Source organism: Carcharodon carcharias, chromosome 4 (assembly GCF_017639515.1).
Source record: "Carcharodon carcharias isolate sCarCar2 chromosome 4, sCarCar2.pri, whole genome shotgun sequence".
In the NCBI taxonomy this organism is placed as follows: Eukaryota; Metazoa; Chordata; class Chondrichthyes; order Lamniformes; family Lamnidae; genus Carcharodon; species Carcharodon carcharias.
Genome location: NC_054470.1, coordinates 137,907,184 through 137,925,631, shown reverse-complemented (window position 1 = coordinate 137,925,631; position 18,448 = coordinate 137,907,184). Strand labels below are relative to the sequence as shown.

At 41.7% G+C, this 18,448-nt stretch overlaps 1 protein-coding gene across 6 annotated transcripts in view; it reads right to left on the bottom strand.

The window, feature by feature from the left end:
• fam172a (family with sequence similarity 172 member A) overlaps nt 1-18,448 on the bottom strand; it is a 684,886-nt gene that overhangs the window by 75,487 nt on the left and 590,951 nt on the right. Inside the window, exon 12 of one of the 6 annotated variants that reach the window (XR_005942765.1) lies at nt 5,917-6,012. The exons of the other annotated variants lie outside the window; for them this stretch is intronic. The gene's annotated coding sequence lies outside the window, so the exon portion shown is untranslated. Of the gene's footprint in view, nt 1-5,916; nt 6,013-18,448 lie in introns of those variants that run through there. 6 annotated transcript variants of the gene reach the window in all.

Below are 18,448 nucleotides of genomic sequence, written 5' to 3'. Positions count from 1 at the left end.
CATGTTGTAAAAGTTGAACCTGATTGAACTTTTGTGATCATGATTTTGAAATGGTTTGGAATGTTCTTCCAGATATTTTATGAATAAAGTATATTTTTCAAAAAAAAATTATGAAGAGCCGGGCAAGACAGAAATTAGGTATGTAGCCTTGAAAAATTAAAATGAGAGTAACAGTATGTTTTTGGCTCAAAAATTATTTGACTAAATGTCTCAAATTCCATAATGGAATCATTATAAACTGTCATCCTCTATATTCCTAAAAGAGTAAATCCATCACATTTAATCTCATATGAATATTTTTTTCATTTATCACCTAAACATTTTTCTATTATTTTTCTTGTGACATACCCACCAAATGGTGATAAAGTACATATATTATTCTTGGAAAACTACACCCTCTACATATAATGTGTGGGGACATCAGATATAAGGAAGACAACCATGAAAGATGCTAGTTTAAATGAAAGGTCAGCAAAAAAGGGAGTATTTCTGTTCCAAGACCATGTTGACTATTGAAATTATGAGGTTAATCATTCATTTTATCAATAATCAAGCTATTGCACTACCTGGGTGTGTGGATCAAGGGTGTGTGGATCAAGAGTCATTACTTCACAGAAGGAGACCATTTGGCCCATCGAGTCCAGGCCCATGGTCTCTGGAGAGCAAACAAGTCCATACAATTCTCTCTCTGTCATGACACAGCAGTTGGTAAAGGCTGAGTTATTTAAAATCCCAGAGGGAAACTTTAAACAGCTGTCATAACCTATATTTTGAATTGGTATGTTTGAGATGCAACTCTGAATTCAGAAATGAAATCACCAAGCCTCCAGAGGTTTTTTATATAATTTAAATTAAACATTTATTAATTTTACAAGGTATTAAACACATACAATCTACAAATTACTACCACAATAACTATTAAACAAATCCCCAAATTAATCACTCCTAAAATCTTCACCAAGGCAACAATAACCCATAGACTTTAAACAGACGCCAGGCAAAGCAGGTTTTATCTTACAAATTCAAAAAGAGGTTCCTTTCAATTTGTCTCCTTTGCAGACTGTTATAGGCTTACAGGCACTTAGATCTCACATGCCTCTGACTTTCCGACGCAAAACTCTTTTGTATATATAGCCTTCCCTTTGAATGCGAATTCTTATTGTATCACCAGGCCCTTTGAACTCCACCTCTTCTAACAATAAAATCTCTTTCATAGTTTTTATTAGTAATGTAAACATATTGCTTGGTATCTCCTGGCTAGGTGCTAGAATTCACCCCCAGTCTTTGAATGGCTTATTCAACAAAATGCAAATGTACTCTACCTTTCCCAGCTTATATTTCACCCCTCTCCTTGGATTCACCCAGTTCTGTTGAAGGGTCATGAGGACTTGAAACGTCAACTCTTTTCTTCTCCACCGATGCTGCCAGACCTGCTGAGTTTTTCCAGGTAATTCTGTTTTTGTTTTGTACTCTACCTTAGTGCTTAACATCTCAAAACTACTATACATCAAAGCACCCAGACTAGCTGGTTTTAATCCAATTAAGACACACCCACAGACACAGATCCTACTACAAGTCCAATTTTAAATAATTTACAATAACATTATATACCTTAATATCTCCTCATGACACCTCTCTACTCTTGTGGTTAGTTTCCCCAAAGTGCCCACATTATTCCTTTTTGAAATCATTGATCATCTCTGCCTCCACCATCCTTGTAGGCAGCGAGTTCCAGGTCATTATCGGTCTTTCCTGGGTCATTGAATGCTTACGGCTGAGTTAGACAGACTTTTGATCTACAAGGGAGTCAAGGTTTATGGGGTTTGACAGGAAAGTGAAGTTGAGGCCACAGTCAGATCAAACACGATCTTACTGAATGGTGGAACAGGGTCAAGGGGCCAAATAGCCTACTCATGCTCCTTTTACTTATGTTCTTATGTTCTCATATCACCCCCATCCCCTCGGCACTCACCCCAGCCCCCACACCCCCACATCGCTTGCCCAAAACCTTGAGCAGAATTTTATGGTTCTCTGCAGGTGGTTTTGCAACCCCAGCTTCTGCAAAGTAACCTTGTAGCTAAAATCCTTCATCCCTGGAACCACTCTGGTATATCTCTTCTGCACTTTGTCAAGGACTCTCACATTCTTCCTAAGAACTGAATACAGTACTCTCATTGTGGCCTAACCAGAGCGTTGTGGCACAACAAGAGGTTTATAAAGACTCAGCATAACTTGTCTGCTTTTGTACTCAATACCTCTATTTATGAAGCCCAAGATCCCATATGCTTTGCGAATTACTCTCGCAATATGCCCTGCTACCTTCAAAGATCTATGCAAACGAACCCCCAAATCCCTCTATCCCTGCACATGCTTTAGAATTGTGCGATTAGGTCTATATTGTCTCTTTTATTCTGTCTGTTAAAATGCATCATCACACATTTCTCTGTATTAAATTCCATCTGCGACTTGTCTGTCCATTCTTCTAGCTTACCTATGTCCTGCATCATCCTTATTGTTTGCCACATACCACCTGTATCATTGGCAAGTTTTGAAATTTTATTCTGTGTTCTAATATCCAAGTCATACATAATACATATATATATATCAAAACACAGTGGTCCTAGCATTGACACTTGGGAAACATCGCTGTCTACCATCCTCCAGTATGAAAAACAACCATTTATCACAACTTGCTGTTTTCTGTCCTTATGTCATTTTTAAAATACAAGCTGAAGCTGATCCTCCTATTTCATAAGCCTCAATTTTGTTAATCAGCCTTTTAGGTGGTACTTTATCAAATGCTTTCTTAAAATTCATAGAGACACCATCCATTGCAGTTTTCTCCATTACTTCATCAAAAAATTCAATTCGATTAATCAAACACAATCTGCCCTTTACAAATCCTTGTCTTTTACACTCTCATGCAGGATATCCTCTGCCATACATAGAGAAGATTGGAGGATTATGCAAAACCTTCCACTATCTCCACCCCGACTTCCTTTGGCAACTTGGGATGCGGGCCATCAGGCAAGGCAACTTATCCACCCTAAGCATAGCCAGCCTTTCCAGTACCTCCTGTCTCAGTTTTCACCTCATCCTTACCTCTACTATCTCCCCTACAACTGATATTTTGACAGCATATTTTTCCTTAGTGAATACTGATACAAGGTATTTGTACATTATTCTAGCCTTGACCTGTGCCTCTATGCATATGTTACCCTCCATACCCCTAATAGGACCCACCCTGCCCGCTTACTATTCACATGCCAGTTGAAGATTTTTGACCGTCTTATTTTATTCTTTGTTTTCCCCTCTCAGCTCATTGTTTTTGGCCTGGTTCTTGCTGGAAGAATTCACCTGACATGCATCATACACCTCTTTTTTTTGTTTCATTATATTCTCTGTCTCCTCTGTCATCCAAGGAGCTCTGGCTTTGGTTCCACTACCTTTCGCCTTTGTTTGAATGTACCTAGCCTGTAACTGAAATATTTCCTCCTTAAAGATCACTCAATGTTCCATTACAGTTTTTCCTGTCAATCTTTGGTAGCATTTTGCCCTGGCTAGATCCCCTCTCATCCCATTGAAGTTAGCCTTCGTCCAATTTAGAAGTCCTACTTTAGACTGTTACTTGCTCTTCTGCCTTACTAATCTAAACCTTATGATACGATGATCACTTTTACCCAAATGTTCCCCCCAGTAGACTCTTGGTCCACTTCACCCAATTCATTCCCCAGCACCAGATCTAGCAATGGATCCTTCTTCATTGGACTGAGAACATACTGGTCTTGGAAGTTTTCCTGAATGCATTTCAAACATTTTCCCCTCCACCTTATCCTTTACAAATTACAAATCCAGTGACATTAGCACCACGCCACTGTCTCCCTCTCCTTTAAAAAGGGCAGACCCACCGCCAATACTCCTGCATCCGGTTTCAACAAAAGCGGGTTGGGGACGACTAACCCGCTCTTTAGAGGTGAGTCTGTTCTTAAAATATTTTAATGAGGTTACTTACCAAGTTTAAACTCTGTTTTAAAATTTACAGGCCAGCAAAACTTCCTGAGCCATGGAAACCTGTCAGCCAAAGGAAAGTGAGAATAACTGGATAAAACACAAACCCATGTTTGGACCCGTCATGTCCACCACTGTCCTGAAGTCCGTGTCCCTTCAAATATCGGCTGCCGTCCTGATGCCTGACATTCCCCCATGTCAGCTTCCCTTCAGATATCAGCCTCCTCCAATTTCCAACACTCTCCTGAAGTCAGCTTTCCTCCCCATGGCAGCTCCTCTCCTGATGTCTGATCCCCTTCCTCTCTCTCATCCTCTCCTAATGTCAGCTGCACGCTTGATGTTCGACACTTTCCTGATGTCACCTCCGTCATGGAAGCTCTCCTGCCTCTGCCTCCACCCTCTGCCCCCCCCATGTCTGATTCCCTTCCACTGTCTGGCCCTTTCCTGATGTCAGTTCCCCTCTCGATGTGAGCTCTCTAGCTGCTGTATGGAGCTGCAAGCCTACCTACCCGACAGCCAATCAGCTTTTAATCTAGCTGGGAAAGATAATTTGCAAAAATAATCAGGTCCTGCCATTAAGTTTGGCAGGGTTTCCAGGCTGCTAAATAATCCCTGCATTCCCTTCTGGCCTTGCAACTATTATCTGGGCCATAGTGTCAGAAGTTCATATTCCAGAAACCATTTGTCTCTAACAATCAGTGCTTCTCCATTGCCATGCAAATTGTATTATATAGCCACAATGATACTGCAAATGAGCATCAACAAAGAATGCAACTATAAATCACTCGATAAAAATTTCCATTTAAGAAGCATGACCAAGTGGGGATGATTTCTTTTATTTAGTCCATAAGCCATCATTATCTAATGAGGTGCACTTAATACAGATATTTTAACAAAATTGAGACATTTATTATATTATGGACAAAGTAAAAGTTGGCAAGTAAACTTATGTTGCCTTGCAGTTTCAAAGCATTGTCAGCCTTGTATTTTGCCCTTTGTTATTTATTGAGGGAAGTAATTCAGTTAAATGCATTAAAAACCATAATAGAATAGGTTGATATGAAGACCTTGGAGAGATTTAGGTTACTTTGTTGTGTTATTATCTAGGTGTATGTCATTGATGAATGAACAGAAGAAGTAAAGTAGATCAAATGGTTTACACAATACCTATTTTGCACAGCAGGGGTTATGGTACTGGGCTATACTAAGATAAAATTATATAAAAGTATAAAAGGTATGTCAATTTTCTTAAGTAAACTGTAATTAAATATAATCTGATTAAAAAAAAAGAATTACAGTCTGTTTTTTACTTTATAACTTTATATGGGGCAGCATTTTCCCCCTATCGGGGGGGGGATATGCGGGAGTGAGAGCAGGCAGGCAGGTTCCCAATCGGCGCCCCCAGTCAGGGGTGTGCCACCATTTTTACATGGGCAGGCCAATTAAGGCTGTTTGCAAATGTTTGGAAAGTAACCTCCTGTTGGACTGTTGCTTTTGTGTTTAATTAGAGTTGAAGTACTTGCAATTTCTGGAATGCTTTTTTTGAATGTAAGAAAGAGCGCACAGATCTCCCTGAGGCAAAGTGCCGCTTCAGGGAGATCAGTGAAAATTGCTAAAATTTTTAGAAGGGTAGAAAAAAATTCCTGACATGTTCCCTCATGTGACACTGTCACATGAGCTGGGACATGTCAATTTCTTTTATTTAAACATTTTATACAATTTTAAATCTCTCATGAAACCTCATCCTGCCCGTGGATGAGGTTTCATGCTTTTTCTGAAGGTCGCCTGGGCTCTTCGCCTGCCCGCCAAATTTAAGGTTGGATGGTCAGGTCCATTAATTGGTTTAATGACTTTTTTAAAGGCCTTAAGTGGCTGTTGACAAGTTAGGCGGGTGCACAGCTGAGTTGGGGTGACGTTGGGATGCAAGCCCGACGTCATCCTGTGTCATTTTACACGTTGGCGAGTGGGCCCCGATCCCCTGCTCAATGACCGAAGATGCAGCCCCTGGAAATAGTAAATCATTCAGAATATTCCTTGGTTTCAATATATGCAATAAGCAAGAGTATAAGCCATATCTTCAAGCCATATTTAGTTGTTCAAGATTAAACAAGAATTTACTTTGTCATATTCCATTCCTTATCAGTGCCACAGCTTTTCTTTAGTTACGTAAATAATAGTATAGAGCCAGAATAAAAATGTCATAATGCAAAATTAATTTTCTCTCAATAAACTTAAAAAAAAATGATTTAATGGGTTGTGAGCAACGTGGCTAGGCCAGCATTTATTGTCCCTCCCTAAATGCTTTTGAGAAGGTGTTGGTGAGCCGTCTTCTTGTTACAGTCTATGTGGTGTAGGTACACCCACAGTGCTGTTAGGAAGGGAGTTTCAGAATTTTGACCCAACATCGATAAAGGAACAGTGATATATTTTCAAGTCATGATGATGCATGGCTTGGAGGGGAATTTGCAGGTAGGTGGTGGTGTTCCCATGTATCTGCTGCCCTTGTCCTTCTAGGTTGTGGAGGTCATGGGTTTGGAGAGCGCTGTTGAAGAAGCCTTGGTGAGTTGCTGCAGTGCATCTTGTAGATGGTAGACACTGCTGCCACTGTGTATCGGTGGTGGAGTGGATATATAAGGTTGTGGATGGGGTGGCAATCAAGTGGGCTGCTTTGTTCTGGATGGTGTCCAGCTTCTTGTGTGTTGTTGGAGCTGTGCTTAGCCAGGCAAGTGGAAAGTATTCCATCTCACTCCTGAATGGAGTCTTGTAGATGGTGAACAGGTTTTAGAGAGTCAGGAGGTGAGTTCCTCACTGCAGAATTCCCAGCCTCTGACCTGCTTTTGTAGCCACAGTATTTATATTGCTGGTCCAATTCAGTTTCTTGTCAATGGGAACCCCCCAGGATCTTGATAATGGGGGATTTGGCAATGGTAATGCCATTGAATGTCAAGGACAGATGGTTAGATTCTCACTTGTTGGAGATGTTCAATGCCTGGCACTTATGTGGCACAATTGTTACCTGCCATTTATCAGTCCAAATCTGAATGTTGTCCAGGTCTTGCTGCATATGGACACCGACATGGACACGAAAATTAATCCTGGATACTGCTTCAGTATCTGAGGAGTCGCAGATGATGCTGAACTTTGTTCAATCATCAGCAACCAACTGCACTTCTGATCTTATGCTCGAGGGAAGGTCATTGATGAAGCAGCTGAAGATGATTGGGCCTAGGACACTACCCTGAATCAGTTTGGAGACTATTTATTGGCATATGAGGGTTCAATGTCTTCTTCCGACTTCAAGTGTGTACAATTTTGAATAAATTTCCACTTTATTAACATATTCTGCTCTTGCTTTTAGCTCAAACTGCTGCAAAGGAAGAGTTTTCAGCATAACGTTTAATGGACAATTAGGAACATTTTGACCCCAATTTATACTATACATGAGAACACTACTTCAATATATTATAAAGACTCATATGCCATTATTACTACTAGGTCATAACTGTGTACAGAGGACCTGAATGGAACAATCACAGTATAGAGAGCACAATGGAGCAGCTATGACCAGACCTGTTATCACTGGCTGACTTATTAATATTTTTCTTATGCTAATAGTTTGCTAAATTGAAATAATCACCCAGGGCAGAATTTTTAGGTCTGTGGGAGGGCGGGATCGGCTGGCCCAGGATCGGACTGCCAACCATAATCGGCCCATGAACACGATTTCATGCTGGCTGGCCAATCAACGGCCAGCCAGCGTGAAACATGCCCTGAGAAGGTCAGCATTGCTGGGGTGGGGGCGGGAAGAGGGTGGGCACTGACGTCAATGCAGGCACGAGCCTGCGCTGAGAGAAAGCTCCCTGAAGGCAGAGAGCTGCCTCAGGGAGTTGCAGACCCAAATAGCCTCAAATCAAGTTTTGAAAATCAGAAAAAAAAAGTCCAAGCATCTCAATCAGGTACCTGAAAACATACATGATAAAAATGCTGTCTACAGATTTTTATTTTTGCTTTATTTCATCACTGAAACCTCATCCCATCCTTGGATGAGGTTTCATGAAAAATGTAAAGGCTGCGTGGCCGATTTGCATGCCCGCCAACTGTAAGGTTGGATGGGCAATGTAAAATTAAAGACAATTGCATCATTAAAGACTTTAATTGGCCTCTTAATTGTCGGTGGGCATGCTTCTGACTTTTGCGCACACACCCCATCCGAAATATTGCACGAGCGTGGGATGACGTCCGGACGCTCGCCCGATGTCATCTCACGTGATTTCACATCGGATCAGGACAGACGCGCGCCCACCCAATCAGCATAATATTTTGCCCCCAGATTAGTACAGTTGACCGAGGATATTAGACTCAATTTGCTTATTCTCCCAGGGAAGCCTATGGTAGTCCCACAGAGTCTCTTTAATAATTATAGAGACTTTTTCACCAGAAGGTCAGTTGACATTCCCAGATATTAATATCTTTATGTGAAGAACTGCCTATGAACATCAGATAAGAACTTGCCTTTTACCAGTTTGTACCTATGTCCTGTTGTCCTGTAATCATGATTTAATTTGAAATAGTAATGCAAATTTTCTGCTTCAGCACTCATGGAATAAACTCATGTCCACTGGGAGTGTACATCAAAAAAATGACGCACCTGCAGTCCACAATTTTCTGACACATCACGTAGAGTGCAACAGCACACCTCGTCAAGGACAACTAGTGTGGGCAATGAATGCTGACCAGCAATATCCATATCCCAAGAATGAACAACGAATGTAACTCCCACATTCTTTCTATAGGACCTGCATTCTGTTTTTTCATGTCAGTAACATCTACATGAACCCCAACAGTTTTTTCCATCCACTCTATCATGTCTCTTACCCTGACACTTGAGAGAAAAAAATCCTGCTGCCTATCGTTCTCATTATGGAATCTCCAACTGCAAATGCATGCCTGGATAATATTATTCAATTCCTTATTGGTAGTGCCTTGCTACACAGTTTAGTGATGTTCATCTTGTTTCCCTCCCTTGTGCCTCTGTCTTTTTTCTCATTATAGGTGTCAACATTGTCTCTCTATGCAAATGTTAATAGATTAATGACAAAAGGAGTCTGGTTATTCCTCTGAGTTGAAATGTTTATTGTTTGCATGAGGTGTGGAAAAGCTATTTCTGAATTGTTATGAAAGACTACACATACTCTGAAGCTCTAACTAAGGCAGAAGCAAGGAGTGTTGATAATACACAATAGAGCAAAAACAAAATAATGTGGATTGAAAAATTTTCTCCCAGTTGGAAATTAAATGCAACATGGTGCATAATAACAATTATTTCTGTTAATATTCAGGGTTTTCAAAATAATAAAGGAAATAACTGAATTTCCTTGGAGCTACTCCAGATCTGCAGTCATAACTTTGATCTTTATTTCATTTGCACTGCCAAGAAATTTCCAGCTTCTGTGCCTTCCAGGATAAGCAACTGAAATGTGGCACCTACTTGTAACCCGTCATCTGCTAAAATGCACCCATAGATCTGCAAAGCAACTTCTGCTGGGACAGATTGAAGGACTTTTCAACCTTACACCTTTTACAGAAGTTCATGAAGCAAATGTTTCTACTCTTGAGCCTGGACAGCTAATACATATTTCTTTCCTCTGCTAGATAGTTCAATTTTTTTATTGACAGATAATCACACTTCAGTCTAAGGACTGAACTTCTCATTATGGAGAAGGTGGGGAGAAGAAACCGGGACTGTTTCCTGGTCTCAAATCTGCCTCGGAGGGAGGAGGTTTGGGTAGGTGAGGAACCATCACTGGTTGGAATTTTCACTGAGCTGCCCTGTTAATTGGCATGGAGACAGGTTCCCTGAGCACAATGAGGGCGGCAGGTGGACTCTTGAAGCTGAAGGGCCAATCAGAGGTCTTCCAGTTTCCGAGGAGCCTCAATAAGAAGGTGCCCTCTCAACCACATTTTTAAAAATTGAAATAAAATTTCCAGAAAGCAACTAGGCCACCTGGAAAAAGAGCCTCTGCATAGGATGGCCTTTAGCTGCACCCTATCCAGGTAGGCAGGGATGGCCTGTAAGTCTGCCAGGAGCGCGGGCACCCCATCCTGCCGCTGGATGCCTTCCTCCAGGCAGTTTAAATGCTCTTTTCACATTGGGAAACTGGTTGCCAACTGCAAAATCCCAGTTGGCCTTCATTACTTACCTGTAACAAACTCTAATGACCTGAACTATCTGCTTGCCCCATTGAGGCGGGTACCCTTGCTGGGCCCCAAACCCGCCTCGGTCAAAATGACCAATATCAGGAACAGGGTTGGGAAGCTGGTAGGCTGGCTGGCACCATTTTTTAAGCGCCCCTCTGCCTCCATTCCCAACCTTGACAGGGCCTGAAAATTCAGCCTTATTTAAGTCTGTCTGAGAATTCAAAAAAACAGAACCAAATGAAAGCCTATGTGTGACAGTAACTGTACTTGTTAGGTGCCCCATAGCAGCATAAATATGATGTGAATTCTTATTATGAAACAGCAGAAAAGCACCCTAATTTTGTCAATATGTGGCCGTTGGAACCTCCGGTATACATAGCAGCTGGAATCTGATGCTGGAACAACATTGGCGTGATTCTAGTATAATAAGTGGAGCTGCCCTAGCATCTTGCATTATGACAACAGAGCACCACGATGAGCATTAAGATCAAGATATTAACTAACAAAGAAGTCTGATCCTTTGCCTAGTGAACTTCTGCTGGTTACCAGACTTAAATATGTGCAGCCACCCGAAATCGGTTGTATAAACTGGGTGCTTGGTTTTCTTCAAACATCGCAGCACCGCAAGAGGGTGCACAGACATATTCAAGACATGTTGTACATATGTACTAATGACAGGCTGTATAATTATGCTGGTGTGAGTGAAGTGGTGTTAAATGCATCTGATTTATACCAACCTTCTTAATGTAACAAGGACACTATACTGTACTGACGATTTTTCTGTGACCATCTTAAGAACAGCTTTATTTGACAAATCTTTACAAAGTTTAATTGAAAAGGAAAAATATAATCTGCTAAATGGAAAGAAACCAAAACACTAGTGAGACTCCATGGATGAATAAGGACAGAAGGAACAACTGAGGATTAGAAAAGAGGCATGCCATAAGTGCAAGATTGCAGAGGAGTGAAGGATAAGAGAGAATTTTGATAGATTATGAGAGATGTTAAAAAAAAAGGTTGGTAAAGATGAACTAAGAAAATTGAATTATCAAGGAACATAAACAAATGGTAAAATATTTTACACATACATCAATAAAAAAAGACCAAATGGGAATTGGATCATAAAGGGATAGACAGAATAATACCAGAGATAATGATAGAGAGATGGCAAAAATATTAAAAAGTTATTCCATTTTGGTGCTTAAGTGTGAAATAGAACAGGTAGACATAACATTGATCAATGAGATGAGTAATGAGATAAGTGCATTCAAAATAAATAAAAGGATGTATTGAATAAACTAATCAAAATTAAAGAGGATAAAGATGTTGGTTTGGATGGATTGCATCCATGCACTTTAAAAGAACTTAGGGAAAAAATAGAGAGCATTACTAAACGTATTTAATAATTTGTTAGAAAAAGGAGGACTGAGGCCAGAGGACTGGTGGATAGTTAAAATGATTCCTATATTTAAGAAGGGGGATAGAACATGTCTGAGGGAATTATAGATCAGTCAGCTTAACATCGTTGGTAGGAAAAAGAATGGAATCCCACTAAAGGAGAGAATAGAAGAACACCTAGGATTGAAAAATATAATTATGAATATACAGCATGGATTTCAAAAGGGCAAATCTTGCTTGACCAACTTTATTGCAATTTTTGAGGTGGTAACAGAGAAAGTAGACAATTACAATGCAGTAAATGTAACTTAGCTGGATTTTCAAAAGGCCTTCGATAAGGTGCCCCCCTAATGGAGCATTAAGTAAGGTCAGAGAATGTGGGGTCGGGGGATATGCGGCAGAGCGGACTGCTAGCTGGTTTAAAGGCAGAAAGCACAGAGTGAAAGTATAGGGAAATTATTCAGAGTGGCAGAAAGTGTGTAGTGGTGCTCCACAAGGATCAATACAGGGCCACTGATGTTCACAATTTACATTCACAATTTGGACCATGAAATCAAAAACACAATGGGCAAAATTTTTCCGTCGGCAAGCGGGGGTGGGGCCCGGTTGCCGACACGAAAATGACACGGGATGGCGTTGGGGGGAACCCCTGACACCATCCCACCCCATTTAAATATTCAGGAAGGTGGGCGGACAGTGCGATCAGTTGTCTGCCTGCTGACCTGTCAATGGTCAATTGAGGCCATTGACAGGATAATTAAGCCAATTAAAGGCCCTGCCTGTCCAACCTTAAGGTTGGCGGGCATGCCAGGAGTCCCAGCGGGCTTCTGAAAAAGCATGAAACCTCATCCACCGGCATGATGAGGTTTCATGTCTGTTTTAAAAAACTTTAATAAAGTTTATGTGATATTTATTAATACGTCCCATCTCATGTGACATTGTCACATGAGGGGGACATGTTAATAATTTTTTCATTTTTCTATTTTTCAACCTTCAAAAACTGTCAGTGATCTCCCTGAGGCAGCACTTAGTCTCAGGGAGATGTGGCCTCTTTCGCACGCATGTGCAAAAGAGCGCACTCTGACAGTTGGGGAATCCACCCCCCTGCACAGGAAGTGCACGTCGGGCGGCCCACCCACTCAAAATGGCGGCGGGGCCCATTTCGGCAGTGGCGATCGGCTGCCCGCCCGCCGCTGAGCCAGTGGGGCCTGCCCGCCCATCGAGGGCAAAATTCTGCCCAATGTCAAAATTTGCAGACAACACCAAATTAGGAGGGGAGATAGAATCATTATTGAAGAGGATTGCAGCAGGACATTAATAAACTTGAAAAATAGGCAAAATAATTAGTAAATGAAGTTCAACACAAATAAATGTGAGGTCGTACATTTTGGTAGGTAGAATAAATTGGTCACTTATTAATTGGGAGGTATGAGTCCAGGTGGGGTAGGAACAAAAGGATCTTGGAGTACAAATGCATCAATCATTAAAAGTTGTGCCAGGTCATAATAAAAGCAAACCAAGCATTAGGCTTTATTTCTAGAGGGACAGAACTGAAAAGTAGGGAATTTATACCAAGCATGCAACAAGCTTAGTCCACACTTAAAGTACTGAGTGCAATTCTGGTTGCCATATTATGAAAAGGAGGCACTGGAGATGGTGCTGAGAAGATTTACAAGGATGGTACCAGAAATGCATGGGTACTCGTATCAAGAAGAATTGACAGAATAGGGGCAGAATTTTGCTGTTGGCGAGCAGGGGACGGGGCCCGCTCGCCGACGTGTAAAATGACGTGGGATGACGTCGGGCGGAACCCTCGATGTCATCCCGCTCCATTTAAATTTTCAGGTAGGTGGGGGCGCAGCAAAATCAGCTGCAGGCCCAGCAACCTGTCAATGGCAAATTGAGGCCACTGGCAGGATCAATTAAACAATTAAAAGACCTGCCCGTCCAACCTTAACGTTGGCGGGCAGGCCAGGAGCCCTGGCGACAAATAGAAAAACATGAAACCTCATCCATAGGCGGGATGAGGTTTCATGCAGGGTTGTAAAACGTTTAATAAAGTTATAGTGTAAATTATGAACATGTCCCATCTCATTTGTCACATGAGGGGGACATGTTAGGGAAATAATTTTTTTCTATTTTTAATCTTATTCAAAGTGGAAGCGATCTCCCAAAGGCTGCACTTTGTCTCAGGGAGATGTCCGGTCTTCCGTGCGCATGCGTGAAAGAGCGCACTCTCGATTTTCGGGATCCCCCCACCCACCCCCCCCTTCCCCCCGATCGGCTGCCCGCCCGCTGCTGAGCCAGTGGGGCCTGCCCACCCATCGAGGGCAAAATTCTGCCCAATGTCAAAATTTGCAGACAACACCAAATTAGGAGGGGAGATAGAATCATTATTGAAGAGGATTGCAACAAATTACAGGAGGACATTAATAAACTTGAAAAATAGGCAAAATGATTAGTAAATGAAGTTCAACACAAATAAATGTGAGGTTGTACATCTTGGTAGGAAGAATAAAGTGCATAGTGCTTCCTGCTGGATGTCATGCTGGCGGGCCTTAATTGGCCCGCCCATGTAACATGGCGTTGCGGCCCACTTTTCCTGTTGGGATCAGCTCCCTGCCCGCCAGATATTGAGTCAGGCCTGCCCACCAGACAGGCAGAAAATTCTGCCCTAGGTCTCTCCTCTCTTCAAACAAGAAGGCTTAGGAGTAATAGAGGTCTTTAAAATTATGAAAGGATCTGATAGAGTGAATACAGAGAGAATGTTTCCAACTCTGGAGAAAACCATAAACAGAGGCCACCAATATGAGATAGTCACCAGGGGCAAAATCTTGCCCTTGTCGGACGAGCCCGGCAGGGGCAGGCGGGGGCTGTTGGGAAGATGACCACTGCTTGCAATTGGGGTCGGAAGGCAATTTCATGCTGGCAGGCCAATTAAGGCCCACCCAGAGTGAAACACAGGCGGCAGAGTTCTGTACTGCCTGTGTGGATGGGGTGGGGTGCTGTGTGAGCGGGGCAAGGGTGAACTTCGTGCATGTGCATGAGCGCAAGCTTGATAATCTCCCTGAAGCACAGAGTTGCCTCAGGGAGATGAAGAGTCATGTATAAAAAAAGAAATTAAAAATGTAACAAAACGTGTCCCCTCATGTTATTCATTAAGTTTTAAAATTCTTATTTGCTTTAGGAAACCTCATCCCACCTGTGGATGAAGTTTCCTAAAAAGTGCAAAGGCTGCTTGGTCTTTTCGCCTGCCCGCCAACCATAAGGTTGGGCGGGCAGTGAAAAATTTAACTTAATTGATAACTTAATGGCCTTAACAGGCTTTTTAATTGTCACTGGGCACGCTGCCGATTCCCTTGCGCACCTGCGACTGCACGTTGACATCGAGGCGCTTGTCTGATGTCAACGTACATCATTTCACATTCGAGTGTTGGGCACGTGCTCGCCTGCCAAGGTGAAATTTCTGCCCCAAGAAATCCTATTAGGAATTCAGAAGAAATTTCTTTACCCAAAGAGTAATGAGAATGTGGAACTCGCTACAACAGCTAGTAGCTGAAGTGAATAGTATAGATCCACTAAAGGAGAAGCTGGACAAGCATATGAGGGAGAAGGGAATAGAGGGTTACGATGATAGATTTATGTGAGGAAAGATGTGAGGAGGTTTGAGTGTAGCATAAATGTTGGCATATACTGATTGGGCTAAATGGCCTGTTTCTGTGCCATATATCCTATGTAGTCCCATAAAATATGCAAAGAAAATACCATGGGTTAGATTTTGCTGTATGAGGGCATCTAACTGCACCTGTATTCGTTAGACTTATCCCGTACCCTCCAACTCAAAATATTTTTGCTCATAAATTTGCTGCAAGTGTGAGCTGATAATGATACAGTGGAGGAAACAGGAGATCTGAGCCTTGAATGAACAAAGCAAGCAGCTGGATATTTGCTTAAGCAATGAGATTTAGGAAGAACCGAGAAAGAGGGTAAATTCAATATCAAGTCGTTGAAAGAGAAATAAAAAGAGGGAGAAAGATTGGAGAGAGCGAGAATGAAAGAGACAAAGGAAATGTAAACAAAACATCAAAATTTAAAAATTTACATTTATTAAAACCACAAAAAACCTGAAGGAATTATACTCTGCACTTATAATAGTTCATTTTTGATGTTAGAGAGGTTGATTGGCAAGTATTAACATTTATCACGTTATTAAAAGGGTAATTATTTATGCTTGCATTGTCAAAACTTAACTTTCTGTGATGAATTTAACAGGCAATTAATGGACAATGAGCAGAAAGTTTCTATATAAAATTTGGAGGCAAAGGGCAAGATTTTTGTGAAGCTAACAAATTCAACAGCAACTTTCAGACATCTTGGCTGGGATTTTCCAGTGCCATTGTGGCAGGACACGTTTCAGTAGTTTCAGCGGCCCAGCCAAAAGTCCACTGACTTTCAGCGGGACCAGACGATCCCAGCGGTGGGTGGGGCCAGAAAATCCTGACCCTTATTTAATGTGTGCATCGGCTCCTTGCCTGAAGTTGCTGTAGCATTTATCCACAAATAGCACCGAGTGCCATTAATCTTACCATTATTTGGACAGCAAATTCTGGCCATTAAGAAAAACATAAAAACCCAGACATTTCATTCCTTCTTGGGATGGAATTCAGACAGAAATACCATGCTTATACTTCATGAAAGCAGTAACAATTGTGAAAGCAAATGGTATGCTAACCTTCATTCTAAGGGATTTGGAGTAGAAGAGGAAGGAAGTCTTGCTGCAACTATACATATTAGATAGATTTAGCCGTAGTCCTAGAAGACCATAGGCTGCTCTCTCATTACAGAGAGATGACTAGTGGTGAATTTAACCTGAGGGTTACCACACCTCAGGCGAAGGGCAAGATTGAGAAATTGGCCAGGCAACCTTTGGATTTTTTAGGAAACCTCATCCATGGGCGAGATGAGGTTTCCAATATTAATTAAAAAAATAGATCTTTTTGACATAATTTTCATAATGTTTATGTTGATGTCAGTGAGTCCTATGTGAGGATATGTTTTGCACATTTTCAGAATATTTATTTTTGATTTTAATATTCTTTAGCTCCCTGCCTTCAGGGAGCTTTCAGTCAGACTTTTGTACTCGCACTCTTCCCGCCCCCACCCCGGCAGTGTTGAGCTTCTCAGCACGGGTTTCACCCTGGCTGGCCATTAATTGGCCAGCCAGTGTGAAATCACGGTCAGGGGCTGATTGCAGACAGTGGACCATTTCCCGGCCGCTCCCGAGCCCGCCAGCCACGCCCGCTCGATGACCTGAAAATCCTACCTTTAATTTTATATGGTTAATCCTTCAAATACATGTTTACATTTTATGATACTTGAGAAAAAATGCTTTCTGATTGGCATTAAACATAATAAAATGGTTTTATTTGTAGAACTTTTTTGACGATAATATTTCTCCGACTAATTCTAACTGCCAATTTCTCCATATTAAAAGACAATCAGCATAGAGAAGCTACTGCATGCATTTAAGCGATTAAAATAAGTGCTCAGAGATACAAAAGCATTCTGCAGTTTATTTCTAAGGTTTCAAGAGAGAAATCTTTCACCATGGCAAAGCCCCATATGGAAGGGTCAGCCCTTCCTGTGGATAAACACCACAGTTGCCTCTAGTGTAGCTGTTATCTTTTTCAACAAGGGGAGACATTTGGCACAGCCTAAAGCTAGGGCATGAACCCTGGCTAAGCTTAAGACATTTATCTGACAACATCAGCCGACACTCTACAAACAGATTCACTAGTTGTGACCCTGCAGCATTTGTGATTAATCAAAAAAGTATCTTGGATTTGAAGGATGAAATACAACAAGCGAACAAAAAGGGATAGACTCAATCTTGCTCATCGACTGGTAAGGTGTGTTGAATTCAAACATAGCAAATAGAATAAAATGATCAATATGTTTTCACTTGTCAGTGGGAAAAATACAAACATTAACCCCAAAGCAACTCACATCGATCAGGTAACATTTTAAAGCTGTCTTCAGATGATAACCATAACATATGTAAAGGGACATTGTTTGACTTTAAAAATTGGGATAAAAGTGAAACTGTGAAACTTTGAATCTGGTGTAATAACTGCAGAAGGTACTTGATTTAGCAATGTTGCTATAATTCTGCAAAAGCAATGCCCTCTAATTAATATATTTGCATGGCTTCTGTGATCAAAATGGCAACATGTGCTTCAAAGAATCTCTGTTCTGAAGTGGCACATACAGAAAATAATTTAATGAAACATGGGCCAGAATTTTCCCGTGGCGTGCGGGGGCGGGCCCCACACGCCCACGCATAAAATGATGAGCGGTGACCTCCGCCGAGTGTCCCAATGTCATCGCATGCCATCGTGATATTTCGTTGGGCAGATGCGCGATGATATCTGATGTGTGCCTGCAATTAATTAACGGGCCACTTAAGGCCCTTGAGGCGCCAATCGATGGCGATTTTTCGGTGCCCGTGCGATCTTCGGGTCGGCGCACGGGTGCAATGGGTAGGACATATTTGTATAATCTTCATTAATGGGCGGGATAAAAGGGCTCAGTGAGGTTGCGAGTGTGCTCTGTCAAATATTGATTTTTCAAAGTTACTGATTCTTGCCTGTGTGAGCTGCAAGACTTCAAAACGCACACCAGCTGCTTGTCTGGACTCACAACCTACAGGTCAGCACTCTGCAGTGAGCTATCTTTTTTGGGCTTGCAGGTTTCAGTAAGCCTTACCTTAACCTGTGAACAGGAGCTGAACTCTCCACTGGAGGCACCCCCTTTGAACTGGAAGGGAAGGCTAGAAGTGGGAGGA